The 16442-nt window shown below is 43.4% G+C and overlaps 1 protein-coding gene across 5 annotated transcripts in view; it reads right to left on the bottom strand.

The window, feature by feature from the left end:
* The window catches only part of MTCL1 (microtubule crosslinking factor 1), a 490856-nt gene that overhangs the window by 260990 nt on the left and 213424 nt on the right, over nt 1-16442 (bottom strand). The gene's annotated exons all lie outside the window — the stretch shown is intronic.

Here is a 16442-nt window from a genome sequence, read left to right as displayed (position 1 = left end):
GGGGAATAGGTGTTTGATGCACTGAGGGGCAAGGTAGGCCTGATGGACATAGTTTAGCTGTGAGATACTCCCTTGATCATCTGAAGCGCGCGGGCCAGGCTCCATCCGACAGAGGCTGCGGCAGTGCTGCATCCCACCTGGCGTGCGCACCCCTTCATGGTCCGACGGAATCTCTTAGAGCATCATGACAGCATGCGGTGTGCTGCCGGAGGACAACAACGTATGCAGTACTGCCGAGGTAGGAGGCTGCTCCTCCTCCCCGCTACCCCAGCCAGCTCACAACGCGTGCTGTATAGTGTAAAAGGTTAGGAACTGACCAGCAATCAAACCATAAGTGTCCATAATTTCCTGGAAGGACATGACGATATCTTCAAGATAGACGTCCCCCAACTGTTCAATACCTGCGTCCTTCCAGAGATCACTGTCAATGTGCCGTGTCACCCCTTGCTATTTCGGTAGGTCCCAGACAGCAATTGCTGGTGAGTATGGGGGGGGATGGAGACACCTGGGGTGCACAAACCTGCATCAACAATTGCGGGCCACCATCATCTGGGCCGTTTCGTGCCAGGGATCGATGGAGTTGTCGGACATCCAAGTGTAAATGCTCACTCTATTCAGCCCCTTACGGACAAGAGGTTTCTCCGGACAGGCAACAGAGCACAGCCACGTTATCAGCCACTGCAGTTGTGCCGCTGCATAATTAAGTCCAAAATTGGGTGCCCCGAGTCCATCCTCCAGCAACGGGTGCTGGAGTATGGTCAAAGCGACGCAGCGATGACCATCACTCCATATCAGCTCAAGCAATAAGCCAATAAGCATTTGGAAAAAACTCAGCGAGAGTATGACCAGCAGGGCCACGAGAGCACAACCGGCAGGGCCGTAGCCCTGGCCACCTCATTGCACTATTTTCTTTACTTTCAGCCAGATTGCACAGCAGCCCACGCTACAGTGCAACATATGTATAAGACATTGACAAAAACAATACATCTCTTGTAGGTGAAAGCTATTGGCTTTGCCAACATGGCTTCAAGTAAAGGAAACAGTGCTATTAGTGAAGATGAAGCTGAAATTCAATTTTGCAGCTATGAGACCCGAATTTCAGTTTTAAAGCTGTGAACTTGACCTACATATCTGTTTTGTAAAATGAAAAGCGCATTTTACAAATATTTAGTCTCTTTAAAACAATAAAAACATGTTTTTGGGTGACATAAAATTGTTTCCAGACTCCATATTTTTGAATGAAACGATTCCGTAGCAAATACATAATTCTTGAGGAGGAGCTGTAGACTAGAACTGCACTCATTCACATACAGAAAAAGAGCAATTTCACTGAAAAAAAAACCGACATTCAAGAATTAACAGCCACAGTTGCCGCGCTGATGAATTAATTTGTATAGCACAAACAGCTGCCCCATGGGCATCCCAACACTGAAAAGGAAGGCAAAATGTATAGCAAACAAAATCAATCTAAAGCAATTCGAAAAACCACTTTTCTTTAATGTGTACTAAAGAAAACTAGTATTGTTAGGATTCAGCATAAAAGCTGATCATTCTTTACAGGACATAAAAATCAATTGTCACAATGAAACTAATTTGCACTTTGCACACGTCTAGAAAAATAACACTGAAACTGAGAAAAGTTGAAGTACCAGCACCATATAAGTGTTTGGATTTGGAGTAATAGCAGGATTAATAGAATAATGATTTTAACATTTATCAACTGATTAGCTTATAGTTTAACAAAGTCGTTATGAAAGATATTTTTCCCCAAAACATTTTATTGAGGTTATGAACATCAATACAAGATGAGTGTACGATAAACTGTATGATAAAGGACAGGTGAATAAAAACAGTTATAAGCATACAGAAGGGAGATTCCAGAGCATTTCCATTAATAAAGGATGATATACTTTGAACAAAAACAACAACAAAAGCCGCACCGTACCAACCAAAAGCCTGCACCCAATTCCGTGGCCACTTCTCATGGTAACATGCGCCCCTATTACGGGTGCAGAGTATCCTTGATTGGTAACCATATTAGCCGTGCGTGCCTGCGTCGGACATTGATAAGGGATCCCCCACAGAATGCGCCTCAAAGGGCGTGTGTCTGTACACGGCCCACGGCTTCCAGATTTTGGAGTGTTTGTGGGGACAACCTCAGGCCGTAAATACGGGCCGTTCCAGTTCCATGGGCTAGTCCAAGCCCCCCCCCTTCTAGGTCGACAGGCAAGGGGGATATTCAGCCTTCCAATGTTTTGCGATGTTCCTTTTGGCTAGTGTCAACCCCAGAAATAATCAGTGTCTTTTGTAGATATTGCCCCCTGTTTCATCTGTACAGTGCAGAAGTGTGAGCTTGGGGGATCGTGGGATATCCCATTGTAATACGTCAGATAAGCATTGTATAACTCCCTGCCAAAATTTGTCTAGGGTAGGGCAAGTCCAGACTGTGTATAGGAAGGTGCCCTCATCTATGTGGCATCGAAGACACAGGGGAGAGGCGATCAACCCTCCCACCACAGTCTTTATCGAATGTAGTACACCCTATGTAGGTATTTAAATTGTACGTAGCGGAGATGGGTGTAGATAGCGGCTCCCTGCGGTGACTGAAGTGCTTCGGACCAGTCAACATCGTCGATGGCCCCTACATCTGTGTCCCATGAGGCCCGTAACGATAATCGGGTTGTTGGGCTGTGCATGACAAGTGTTTGGTAAATTCTAGAGATTCTATGGTCGCCCAGGTCCCCCATCAAGAGCTTGCCTTGTAGAGGACTGAACTCGGGTAAGGTTGACAGGCCTTTAACGTAGGGCATGGCGCAACTGTAAGTATTTATAAAATTGGGAGTGAGGCATAGAGAATGCCTCTTGTAGATCTTGAAAGGACTTCATGATAGGACCCCGCATGACATCGCCCAGGGTTGAGATACCAATATTGTCCCAGCCATAAAACCCCTGTAGGTCTGCGACCTGAGGAAGTAAGCGGTTCCGCCACTGTGGAGTCTCCTTAGTAAGGCGTACCCACCAACCCATCGGCCACGAGGCCTGCCGCCAGGACAAAATAACCACCGATGTGGCAGGGGTGAAGTCCCCGCAGGGCAGCCCTTCTATACAGAAGAGGGTATATGGATGGCTCCCCATGATCCAGCGCTCGAACTTATAGGCAGGTTAGTCCCTGGGCCCATACCACCATTCATTCAGGACCTGCAGTTGCGAAGCCACATAATAAGAGTATGTCAGCCGTGGCGATGCCCCAACAGTATGTCGATTGCATACAAGTACGTAAGGAGACTATAGCCGTGGAGCCCCCCCACATGAATTGGCCCAGGGCGGCGTTTAATTGACGGAACCAGGTCATCGGAAGTTAGGAAAGATTATTGATGGAAAAGCTTTCTATGATGAAAAATAACACAAATTATTAATATGAAGCAATATATCTATGTAACAAATGAGGCTTACACACTTTTGGGCAAATGTTAATGATGAAATTTAGCATCTCTATTGCCTTTATTGTAATATTTCCAAATCTGAACGGGATGCCTTGATTTCTTTGAAGAACAATGATAATATCATTTTAAAACCTGCCGATAAGTGGGGTGGGATTGTCATCCAGGAAAGATCCAAATACGAGGCAGAAATAATGAGACAAATAAGCAATGAAGAACATTATAAAAGACTGCCTCGAGATCCCCTCAAAGACATTCAGAAGTCAATACAATCTGTTACGGTTAAGGGATTGGAGGATGGTTTCTTGACTAAACTAGAATTTGACTTCTTAAACAAAAGTTGCCCAAGGACTCCAGTCCTGTATACTTTACCAAAAGTGCACAAGGATGTGGAGAATCCTCCATTGAGACCAATCCTTTCTGGCTGTGGGTCAGTAATGGAACCATTAGGACATTACATCGATAGTTTCATTAAAGAATTGGTCCCTGCCTTATCCACCTATGTTAGAGACAGTACCCACATGATTAACTTGATTGAAAACATGGAGTACAATCCAGATACAGAAACTTTGGTTACAATGGATATTAACTCATTGGACACAAACATTCCCCAACAAGAGAGTATTGAAGTTATCAAACAGATTCTGGACAAAAGACCAGCACTGGCAGAGGTCCCTACAGAATTTATCATCGATTTGTTGAATATTGCCTTGACCAAAAACTATTTCAGGTTTAATTCTGATTATTATCAGCAATGCTCAGGTACATCTATGGGCGCGATTTTTGCCCCAAATTTGGCAAATCTTTATGTCGGAGACCTGGAAGAGAAATATGTAATTAATACCAACAATCCCTTCCACACCAATATTAAGTGTTGGAAGAGATATATAGATGACATTTTCTTTATTTGGGCTGGCATTGAGGAAAATCTGGATCTATTCATAACATACCTTCATACATGTCAATCTGCACTTACTTTCACATATTACAAAAATAAAGAAATGGTACCTTTCCTAGACCTTAAAATAAGATGTCGCGATGATCACTTAAATGTTAAACTGTATCGAAAACCTACGGATAGGAACACATTGTTACAATATAACAGTTTCCACCCTAGGTCCCTCAGAGATGGCCTACCATATGGCCAATTCTTGAGGCTGAGACGGAACTGTACAGAGAAACAAGATTTCTTTACAGAGGCAAACCTTTTAAGTTCTAGGTTGCGTGAAAGAGGTTACCCGAAAAGATTGATAAAAACCTCTATGAAGAGAGCCTGGTTTAGCCCCCGGGAGGTTCTATTAGAAAAAACAGTGAGAGAACCAATAAAAAAAGTGGTTTGTGTTACCACCTTCTGCCCATGGAGCACACAGATACAGAGGATAATTAAAAAACATTGGTCCACTTTAAACACCATGGATTGCTGCAAAGAAATGCCCCTGTTTTCCTTTAGAAAAGGAAAAAACATCAGAGATCACCTCGTCCACTCAGATACCAGTATATATCAGAACGAAAGGACCATACAGGATTTATGGTCATTACCAGCTGTAACAGGACATTATAAATGTGGTAACTGCGTGGCCTGTAGTTTGACAAAAGAAACAAAATTCTTTACAAACGGTAACATCAAGGTCAAATTGTATGATTTGACGAATTGCTCCACATCCAATGTTATCTATTGTATCTGGTGTCCCTGTAATTTAATTTACATAGGACGGACCACGCAACCAGTTAAGGGCCGGATTGGCCAACATAGGAGCCGTATTCGATGTAAAGTGATGAATGCCCCTCTGGTAGATCATTTTATTGAAAAGGACCACACAGTTGATGATTTGATTTGGCAAATGGTGGAAAAAGCGAAACTTCCACGTAGGGGAGGTGATATCTCCCTTATTCTTCAGACTCTAGAATGCAAATGGATAGACAAGTGTGGGTCTATCAGGAATGGTCTAAATAGTCTTGAGGAGTGGCGAAAATTCATCAGTTTACATTAATGAAACAATTGCCTTTGTGCATTTCTTTCTTTATGTATCTGACAGGGCCCTGTCATGAAGTAAACTATTGTGTAACACCTGGATTACATATGATTATAAAAAATGTTTTGATTTTCTAAAATTTCCAACATACAAGGAATTGAGTGGGTAACGAAACATTTTTAGAAGAATTGTATATTGCGATTGCTATATATGCAGACATGATTGTTACAGGATTGTTGTGCCGTGAATTGATAGATTGTGATCAATTGTTATATTCCAGCAATGATACTGATTACTAATGTCTAAGGATTACATCAAAAATTGAACTGATATTGAACTTTTTTGCAAATTATTGTTATTTAAAAGGATATTTATGTGTGAATTTTTTTTTTTTTTTTAAAAGAAGGATGTGGGAATATGGATAGGTGGCATTACATCTTATGCATGATATTGGTATTATCCTTTCAAGATGTCTACCGTACCTGCGATTGTTTTTCAGGTTTAGGCATCTTAGTTGAGAGTCTTCCCCACTAAAGAAAGTGATCCTCTCAAGATGTCGATAATATCTGTAATTGTTTTTCAAGTTAAGATACCTAAAAGTCCACCACACAAAGGAGAGTGAGTTTACATGTGGCTCTCTATCGCTTCTTCGATATTATTGCTCAGACCCACTCTAATGGAACATACATTTTTATAGATAATGAGACTTCGTTTTTCAACCATTTAAAGATGGCTACCATTCTCGCCGTCTTTTTTCTCTTCCTAAATATAAAATACACTTATAAAAAGTTCACTAAAAAAATATCGTTACAGTGGACCCTCGTCCGACATAATAAATCTGGTCCTTTTGATCCACTTTAACTGTTCACTAATAGAGAAGACTTGGCACCCTTACTATTAACGAGGTTTATTTATCATTGTTTGCCACTAAAAGATGGCCGCCACTCTCGCCATCCCTTTTCTCTCGGCCACGGCATATATAGAAACTAGTTATTTCCGGGTCTGAGAACAAGCGAGATTGATTCCGCCACGGACACAACACGGAGTAAATACGTATTGGACTAGCGGCCAATAAGTAAGTAGTTCTTTGCATCGATGAGATAATAGTGTTGATTATACCTCTAGGATATAGTAGGGGATTATCGCTAACTCATAGAACTTCTAATTTTTTTACAGTGGGTGAGCGTCGCTGCACTCGTATTCAGCAGTGTCATCGCAGATAGAAGGAGATTTGCTCTTCCCTTCTGAAATTAGACTGGCTGACCCTGGCGGGTGATGAGTTCGCCCCCCTGAGGCGGCTCACAGTCAAGCGGGCCCATGCAGCCAATCGATGGTTTACTCCAGACCTAAAAGGAAAGAAATTAGCTGCAAGGAGAGCCGAGCGAGCTTGGAGAAGAACCTATAGTCCCGCGCTAAAGACAACCTATTTGTCTGTCTTAAAAACCTATAAAAAGGGCATTCTTGAGGCCAAAACCGAGTTCTACACGAGCAGGATAATGGCAGCAGAGTCCCACTCGAAGGAAATCTTCTCCACGGTCCATGAACTGGCATCATCCAGCAGAGCAACGGCCACTATTCCCCCTTCCCAGTCCCTCTGTAACTAGCTCAACGAGTTCTTTATTGACAAAGTGGCCAAAATCAAATTTAGCATTTCCCCGCCTTCCCCTACATTTGTCAATCCCTCCCCACCCCCCACGGCCCTTAAACTAAATTTCATTCCACTGCTAACCAATGACACACTCCCCCCGTTGCTTTATCGGGTTAAAATCGGGTTCCCCCCTAGATTTTGCCCCAGCCCATATTCTTAGGGAAATCTACCTAACTTGCCCTACTCCACCTCTGACTCTTCTCATTGACTCGCTAAGGAAAGGAATTGTCCCCAGTTTACACAAATCAGCGGTTGTTATACCTATCATTAAAAAACCTGATGCAGATTCATCCTCCCCCTCCAACTACCGCCCCATTTCCCTTCTGCCTTATCTAGCAAAAGTCCTTGAAACCCACGTCACGACTACCTTAAGCACCCATGTAGAGACTAATCATTGCCTCTCCCCTTATCAAGCTGGCTTTCGCCCCCTGCACTCCACAGAGAAGGTGGTGATCTCGGTAATGGACGAGCTGCGTGAAGGTATTGACATCAACCTTCCGCAAGCCCTGATCCTATTGGACCTGTCCGCCGCCTTTGACACGGTGGACCACTCCATCCTCCTTAACCGTGTCAGGGCGGCGGGCATAGAAGGCTTGGCCTTCTCGTGGATTGAGTCCTTCCTTGCAGGGAGGGCCCAAGCGGTCCACTTGGCCGATTTCACCGCGGCCCCCTGTAAGGTGGAGTGCGGGGTTCCTCAGGGCTCATCACTCTCCCCTCTCTTATTTAACTTATACATTTATCCCCTCATTTTTTCGTTACAACAGCTGGAGGTCACAGTGTTTAATTACGCCGATGACCTCCAGCTAATCTTTAACCTTTCCAATTCTTCATCTGCTCTTAACATCCAGACAGTTATGACATTTATTCAGGATTGGATGAACTGCAACCACCTCAAACTCAACCCGGACAAGACCGAGTTGGTCTTGACCGGAGGTGGTTGCAGCCCGTGGTCTCCTTCCTGCTGGCCTCTATCACTTGGTGTTCCCCCTCCTCCCGTTCCTAAAGTCAAAACTCTTGGGATTCTCCTGAACTCACAACTTTCTGTTCACTCACAAGTTGGTTCAGTGGTTTCCTCTTGTTTTTTTCCCCTCAGGATAATCAGGAAAGTTTCTAGTTTCTTTTCTTTTGCTGCTTTAAAGATCATTGTGTTGGCCATGGTACTATCGCGCATTGACTATGGCAACATTATCTACAATGGGGCTCCTGCTTATGCGATTCATCGCTTACAGTTGATACAGAATCAGGCTGCCCGCCTGATTCACGGCCTACCTAGATATCATCGGGCCACTCCACTGCTTAAAGCACTGCACTGGCTCCCGGTGAGAGAGCGCGCCCTTTTTAAACTTGGCTGCCTCACCTTTCAGGCTAGGTCGGGTACCGCCCCTGAATTCATATGCTCCGCTATTAAGCCCTATCTCCCTGGCCGAGAACTTCGCTCCACCCATATGGCTCTCTTGGCCACTCCCCGCTTCAAGAAACAGAAGTCTGGCGGAGCGAAGTTCGCTGTTCTCGCTCCGCTCTTTTGGAATTCCCTTCCTGCTGCCCTTCGCACATCGCTTTCTTACGTACAGTTTCGGAAGGACCTTAAAACCTTCCTATTCGGGCGAGCTTACACTGCCTAGCCCTCCGCCGCTGACGACCACTGCATCACACAAAGCGCCATGAAACCGCATGGTAAAAGTGCGCTCAATAAATGCTTTTAAATTCAAATTCAAATTAAATTAAGTGGTATTCCCATGTTGGACCACTTGTCTTTGAGATATGTATATTGATTACAGTTTCCAATACATTTCAGAGGTGTTGAAACAGAAGTTAAGAATATCCTGAAGAGTCTGAATATCCTTCGACTCTTCCTAAATATTGGGTTTACTATTTGATCCCTATTCTTGGAGGAATAAAAAGCCCAAGTAAGTGCGTTAAAACATACTGCACCGGGGTGATTCTATGGAAAATTCCATGATTGAACTTTCACTAAAAACGAATGTTCCCCACCCATAGGTTTGGATGTAATTCTTCATCCGCCACATCTTCATACATACTGGATCCTATACGGACAACTGTATGTTTTACACCGGTAAGCCAAGAATTTGTAAGTCCTTAAGGTTCCTATTTTTATTTTCTAAATCAGTATATTAGAATTTGACCATAGCATAGTCACTTTTCCCCTCTTTCTTTTTCTTCAGTCCCCAGAAATACAGTCCTGATGAGACCCGGTATTTAAAAGTGGGTCGAAACGCCGTCGACAACATAATAAGAGACAGCCTTGACTGAATTATTGTATATAAACTGTCCTTATAATTTTTCCAAAAACCTTCTACATTTTCCCTTTTCTTGTTTGGTCACATTATAAAAGGTTATGTTTTTTTCACTGGGGTTCACTTTGCGCTATAATTGTAAGAAAGAGAGGTATTATGTATATATAAAATGTTTTTATATGTGATTCAAAAAGTGTACATTAAATAAAGACCTCGGCTGAGGCTTGGTAGATTTCAAAAAGAAAATAGGTTGTGTGTGGACTTACTGTGTTGATCATGGATTTGGTCTTACTTTATTTTTCATTCTTTATTGGTCTTGTCTTACATGTGCGAGATTAACTCAAAAGCAACCATTGATGTTGTATGTAACAGATGAATATTTTCAAATGAGTTCCTTGTGAATGTTGTTTGTAGTACATTTATTGTAATGCAACATAGCAAATGAAAAACTGGTGCAAATAAAACATGTTATATTGTATATGACTAATAATGCTCAGCATTTATGCTAAAGGTATCAGAGTTTTTGATTTCCTAAAAACGATTTTATTATAATGATTTTTAAGACTAGTTTTCAAGTAGGTACTTTAATTGTTGCCCACTACCAACATTTTGAGAGTTGAACATTTCTATGCAATAATAACTGACAAACATTACAATTATTTGTCTACATGATATGCTTGATTTATTTCATTGTGCTTGAACTGAATTAGGAGTTTATTTTACTAAATAACAAATGTTAACTTTTAAATGAATTGAATTGCCTTTTTCCTTAGGCTGCATTATTTCATAGCTTGATGTGATGGGCTTTTGTACGTTTCCTCAAATGTTGCTTTGTCTGTTCTGTTCACGCCACAGTCTTAAATCAATAGACACATTTTTCAATATTTCTTTGTGAGTGAAATCATCGGAACATGAACTCTCGACTTAATACATAAAGAGCAACAAAGTAAATAGGCACTTTGTCAACTAACCTGTGAGGACGGAATGGACAGTAATTTCTCATGAGCAACATGGTAAAATATGTTGGAGTATCAATTTTGTACCTGATGAGCGGAGGAATTATCACATGATGATCAGGCCATCACATGGTGACTATTGATGTCACAAATGAACTATTTTGAGTATAAAAAGGGACTCTTAGAAGGAAGGGCCCCCTAATTTCCTCTTTCCTTCATTGCAAACTGTCGCCTGGTTACCTTTTCATGCCTTTGCCTTTTTACCCCTGCTGATGAACTTGCCAGCTGGATGATTTAGAGCTGCCTGGTGAGAGACCAGACTTGAACCTATAGCCCCATTTCCCTTGCCCAGGCCCATGGACTTTTCCTTAGCGGGCTTTAAATTGACCCTTCGCCCATGTCAAGAGAACTCTTTTGAACTATCCTCCTGCCTTTGTTGGTGGCAGGAGATCCTAACCTGAACCATCCTCTTGATGGATTCTTTTATTTAGCAATAGATTTATTTGGATTACATGTGTGGTTTTATACTACTTGCTGCAAGACTCATGACTGAAATGTTTAAAATATTACTTGCATGCATTGATTTTGGATCTTTAATACAATAACCAAATTACCTAAGATTTGTCTGAGTCTTTATTAATTGCGTCTTTATGTTCTTTCCGCAGAAACTGTGCCTATAATTATTTGATTTCTGATGCATGACAGAGAGAGTCATATAATATTTTCAGAACATCGGGTTCTTTTGCTCTTGTTCTGTGTAGCCACAGCAGAGCTTCTGGTATGCACGATTCCGGTTAGATGTAACAATTGCAATACTCTATGTTTATAGCATGGTTCTGAGAGTAGTGGATTTAAACATGAACTCTAATCTTTGAGTTGGCTACCAATTATGGGTACTCGTTGGGTGGCCAACAATTCGACACCGTGATTTCTCACCCCTCACTGAGACAAAGAGAGGTCCACTGGAAGACCAATGCCTCTGTGGGTGAAGTACAGAAAAGGGAGAAGTGACTAAATTAGTGGATTAGTTGTTGGGCCCAGAATCAAAAATCTTCAGCTGCAACAGTTACAGTTGAAACTTTTCACAAAAGGCAGGTTAAGTCTCAGATGCCATAAAAATGCCAAAGTTAAAGTACAAATGCAACGTGTTGACACAAGAAAATAAAACTGATATAATCTGATTGGTTTTAAAAGACTGAAACTACGCTGCCACTACAAACCTGATTGTCATCAGTTATGTATTGCTACTGACACAATACTAATGTTGAATACATTTTTTGGTACTTAGACAAGTAGCACTGGATAACTCCTTTAAAAATACAATGTTTTAGCCTTGTGAGGGACTATTATATTTTCAGCAATAATTTTATGATTGAACCTGCATTGTAATAATCCCATCTGTTGACTGCTGAGGAACCTTTGTTCTCTATGCAGCCACTGGAGCTCAGACACAGATGCAATAACCTACGGCACTACGCCACTGTGAATGGAAACAGACTTGCAGGAGACCGGCCCCTGTGGCAGATGCTTCAGCCTGTACAGCAATGCCACAGAAACTGAATCTGACCTGTAAAATGCCAACAGAGCTATGCCACAGGTGCCATATACCACTTGCTAACCAGACTAGATTTGGAACTCGTTCCATGTACACGAGAAACGAAACGCTTCAAGGGATGCATTATTCTACTGTGCTGTGCTAATGGAGCTGAAAATTGCGACGGACAGATTCCTGCAGAAGATGCAATCGCCCTCTGAACTGAGATTTTGGGAATGAAACTGTGGATTTGTTGGTAACAGTCGAACCTGTAACCCACAATTTTCACGCAGATTTCTGCTGCAGATGCATTATCCTGCCGAGCTAGCTCATCCAGAAGCCAAGCTAACCATGTATTCAAGGAGTGGAGAGTTATTTGAGCTATTTACAGCATAACCCCACTGGGGAGGACAATGTACGCTTCAGCAGAGACAGAAATAGGCAACAACAATGGGAGAAACCAAGCAAGAACTGGAGGGGTGGGCTGGTTGGTATAGGGCAGGCAACAACACAGGGCGGGAGGGTGATGGGAAGCAAAAAACGGGCAAGCAATGACAGGACAGCAAACGGGGGGGGGGGGGGGGGTGAAACAATACAATGGAGGTGGAGAAGGGACAGCACAAACAATGAAGCAGAGATTGAGAAGGCAAAATCAACGGGTGGGAGGAGGCGGGTGGTACAAACTAACAAGGACGGGAGGGGACGAGCTGGTTGGTATGAATTCAAGCAACAGTGGGTGGGGGGGCAAAAAAAGCAGGCAGGCAAGGACAAGATAATGAACAACCGGGGAAGGGGCAGCAAATTAACGGAGGTCAAGAAGAGGACGGGGCACACAACGACGGTGAGAGCGGATAGAGAGTACAAACATATGCAGTCGTGTGGAGTGCTACAAAGAAAGTAAACAATAAGAACCTCCACAAATGCACGCCAGTGGAAAGACATTGGCTGAGGACCGGAAGCTGTACTTGGTTATGCTCCACAGCATGGACCAACATACAACAGAAAGTGAAACCAGGAGGAGCCTGTGTGGCACTGACCAATGAGAGGCAGACGTTGCAGGCAACAAACGGTAAGTAATGAGCATGCTGTGAATCCATTTTAAGATATTTTTTATTTACAAGAGATTTCTCAAGCACAGTGCAAGCGCTGTGCAGTCAAAATCTAAAAAAATGGCGAGCCCCCTGCAGAATGTGGTGAGGAGCCCAGTCTCCCATACCTCACTTTTCATTCACAGGACTTGGGCTGAATGGGGGCCCGAAGGGTGGAGGCTCCCCTGCACTGCAGGGGGCTGTGCTATGCGCCTGCCCCTTGAGCAGTTCTGAAACCGCTGGCAAGCAATAAACACATTACACCGGATTCTTGGATTATATACAAGGCCAGGGATACCCATCTTTAGTGAAGTAAAACAGTAAAGTAGGGAGGCATCATTTTACAAAACATCTGCTGTGATGACACATCAGAGAAGGACATCGCTCCTCTCCATGTGCGGCCCATGAGGATTACATGAACCCAGCTGCTCTACTGCAACAGCCTTTCCTGCTGCCCAGTGTCGCACACCACCGACGACGAAATTGGTGCCACAAGAAGACAAATGGTACCGCCTCCCCTAGTTGCAACAAATGGTTCATCTTGTAGTTTTCTGCAACTAAATCTAATGACAGAGTGGTGTAGTGGGCATGTTTTTCTTTGTCCTGCTTCTCACATCACATCACATCACATCACATCACATCACAAAAGGAAGCAATGGGAATGTTGCAGGCACTTTCCTTCCTCTAGCGGTGGGATACAGCATCAGAGTCCAAGGCCTTGGGAGGGTAGAGCTGTGGCGACCCATTCTCCCCTGTGTCTCTCCACACTGCCACAAAATCTCACCAGACTGGAGAGGCCCACACCTGGTGAGGGGGCGTGAGGTCTACAACACTACTCCCAAACAAAGACACAGATCAGGCAAACATTTCATGTTCTCAACAGGATCTCGATTATACATATGTTTGGGGCAAAATACACAAAGATACTTTATTCTCCTAAGTGGAATTTGCTAGGAAAATGCACAATTCCAGGCAACACTGTAAAGCACAGTTCGTGGTCTTTAGACAATTTAATAGTAGATGTTCAATACTCCATATACACTTAAAAAGCTTAGAAGTGTGTTAACATTGGTATAGATTCCTCTGCACAAACTACGGGAACTGGTGTGGGACAAACTTCAGCCATGTTTATGCGTTCTGTCTATTAGGCAGAAGCAGCTGACTTACTGTAAACACCCCTGTGACTTCACTTGATAATCCACCTAAGCTTTGCTTGTTTAATGACTACGAGGCTCGGAGCGGGAAGGTGACATTAGAGAAGAAAAAACAGAGCGTTTAAATACTAATCTCTTTCTGTTTCCAGCAAGAGGATAACCAGGTTGAACGTAGGAGGAAACAAAGTTTAACGGATGCTGTAACTCACCACATGAACATAGTAAAACACACTAAAGGGAATGAGTCAGGCTAAATATGTGCTCGCTCACCAAGATAAGATACACAGATGCTACAAAGCATGGATAGCGCACCCGTGTACTGTACTGCCCCTCTTCTCCCAGCGGCCCACTTCTGCTCAGCAGTAACATGAAACCTTCCTTCCTAGCACAATAAAGGGATTTTCTTTTCATTCACGAACTCCTCCGAAGCCATCTCAATGCTGGAAGTTAGGTTATTTCCAAGTACAGCTGTTTTTGGTCTTGCATTAGCCAAGAACTTTTGATTTTACTAAATGTAATGTTTAATTCTTATTGGAGCTTTCAGCCAGCCCTATTCGTTCATAGGGCAGTTATTGTGTCATTCAAAATGTTCGTGCTCTTTTTACATACAGCAGGGGTCAAAGGGTCAACCTACTTCAACCACTGGTTAATTTCACTGTAAACGACAGCATTCTGCTCTTTCCTAGGGAGCACACCCAAACACAAGTTGGTTTCCTTCAGTGCTAGGTGCTACTATGTCAATGAGTGCATTTTGAGATCAAAAAATATTTTTGTTTTTGGGCAATGTTTTTGTTTTCCCTTCCACGTGACACCATTGGTAAGTTGTATGTCCTCATAATGCTGTACCATAAGCTCTAGACCCTGGACATTTTGGTGGGCTTAAGGTCACCTGCTAAGCGCCTTTGACCTGGACGAGTGCTGGTATTCAACCGCCCTGCACTGCCCTGCAAGCTTTCGGCACCGAAAGCCAATTTAATCTACCATTGGGTCTTTGTCAATCTTCCATGAAAGACTATTTCTCTCGATTTTGTTTTAGTCCTAACAAGTGAGACATCTGTACCAATCCAATCCATCATCTACCACAAGTTATTCTCAGTCAAAGAATACTGCACTATTTGTCAGTTTCTGCCCCTGGCTCCCTCCCAGTGTCTCACTTCTAGCCACCCACCCTTCTGGCCCAGCTGACTGGCTTTCCTACAACCCCTCCTCCACCGTGCCTGGTGGCCCAAGCTTCTTTTATCAGGCCTTCCACCTCTTCAGTCTCCACCCAACTGTTAAGCGAGCAATTACATTTTCCAGTCCACGCCCTATCTTCGGGGCCCCAAAGCTTTCCTGAATCGGCCAAGCCCTCGAGGGCCAGCCGGGATCCTTTTACAGTGTGCTAATGCCGGATTCCCATCAACTTCTTTTTCACCTCTGCCTGTTTAGGAAAAGCTGAATCCACTCACAGCTGCTAAAATAGGAGGCCTCATCCATGGGACCTTCCATTATCCCCCGCTTCTAGAAACCCTTCTAAGGCATTTCTTAGATTCATGACACAGCAGGATCTGGCAATGCCAGCCAAAGTGAAGAACTGAGGCTGGTTTGTGGCACCGACTGCCGGGCAACTAATGATCAGGCATTAAAAAAAATTAGAGATTAATCACAAGAGGGGAATAACAGAGCCACCTGCAATGTAGCAAACTCTGGTGAACCTTTACATTCTACCTACATGTCCTAGGGCAGGTTAAAGGACTGACAGTAGGCAAGTTGAAAAAATAAGAAAACACAGCGGACAAGGAAGGGCAACCACGCTGCATGTAGATTATAAAGGATTTCTCATAATTATGTTCGAGTGTATGGCTGACAGGCCTCAGGAAGAGCATCTGTCTAGTCAGGTTACACCATTCTAGTCCGGTTTTGGTGATGAACGTCAGCACTCACAGAGTGAGGGAGCTACAGACATCTGAGCTGCGACTGCATCGGCTGGTCAGCAGGAGGCTCTCATAGAAAACTACCATCGGTGGACAGTGACCTACACAATGCTGACTGCTTGAGTCGTTCGTAAACCACATCCGAGCTTCAGCGGGTGCTCAAGGATATCATCTGAGGTGCATCTGTGCTTGAGATGTACGACCAAATGGCAGGAATGCCCGCCTCTCTTGAAGCTTGTTTTGAAAGGGTGGCAGGTTCCGACTGGCATTCAGTGAAAGATCTTTTTATACTTTTTTGCTGAATGTGAAATGGCCTTACTCGTAGCTCAATTCACTATTATGGCCTTACTCATAGCTCAATTCACTATCATTTGAGGGTGTCACCCTCCTTGGAGTCATCTACAGCCTGCAAACTAGGGCTATACCTCCCATAGACGTCAATTGGATTACCGCCACGCAAAGGTTACTGGTCTTCCAAAAT

The sequence above is a fragment of the Triturus cristatus genome, chromosome 5_2, assembly GCF_964204655.1.
Source record: "Triturus cristatus chromosome 5_2, aTriCri1.1, whole genome shotgun sequence".
Lineage (NCBI taxonomy): Eukaryota > Metazoa > Chordata > Amphibia > Caudata > Salamandridae > Triturus > Triturus cristatus.
Note: the sequence above shows the minus strand (reverse complement) of the source record. Positions and strands in the feature narration are given on the sequence as shown.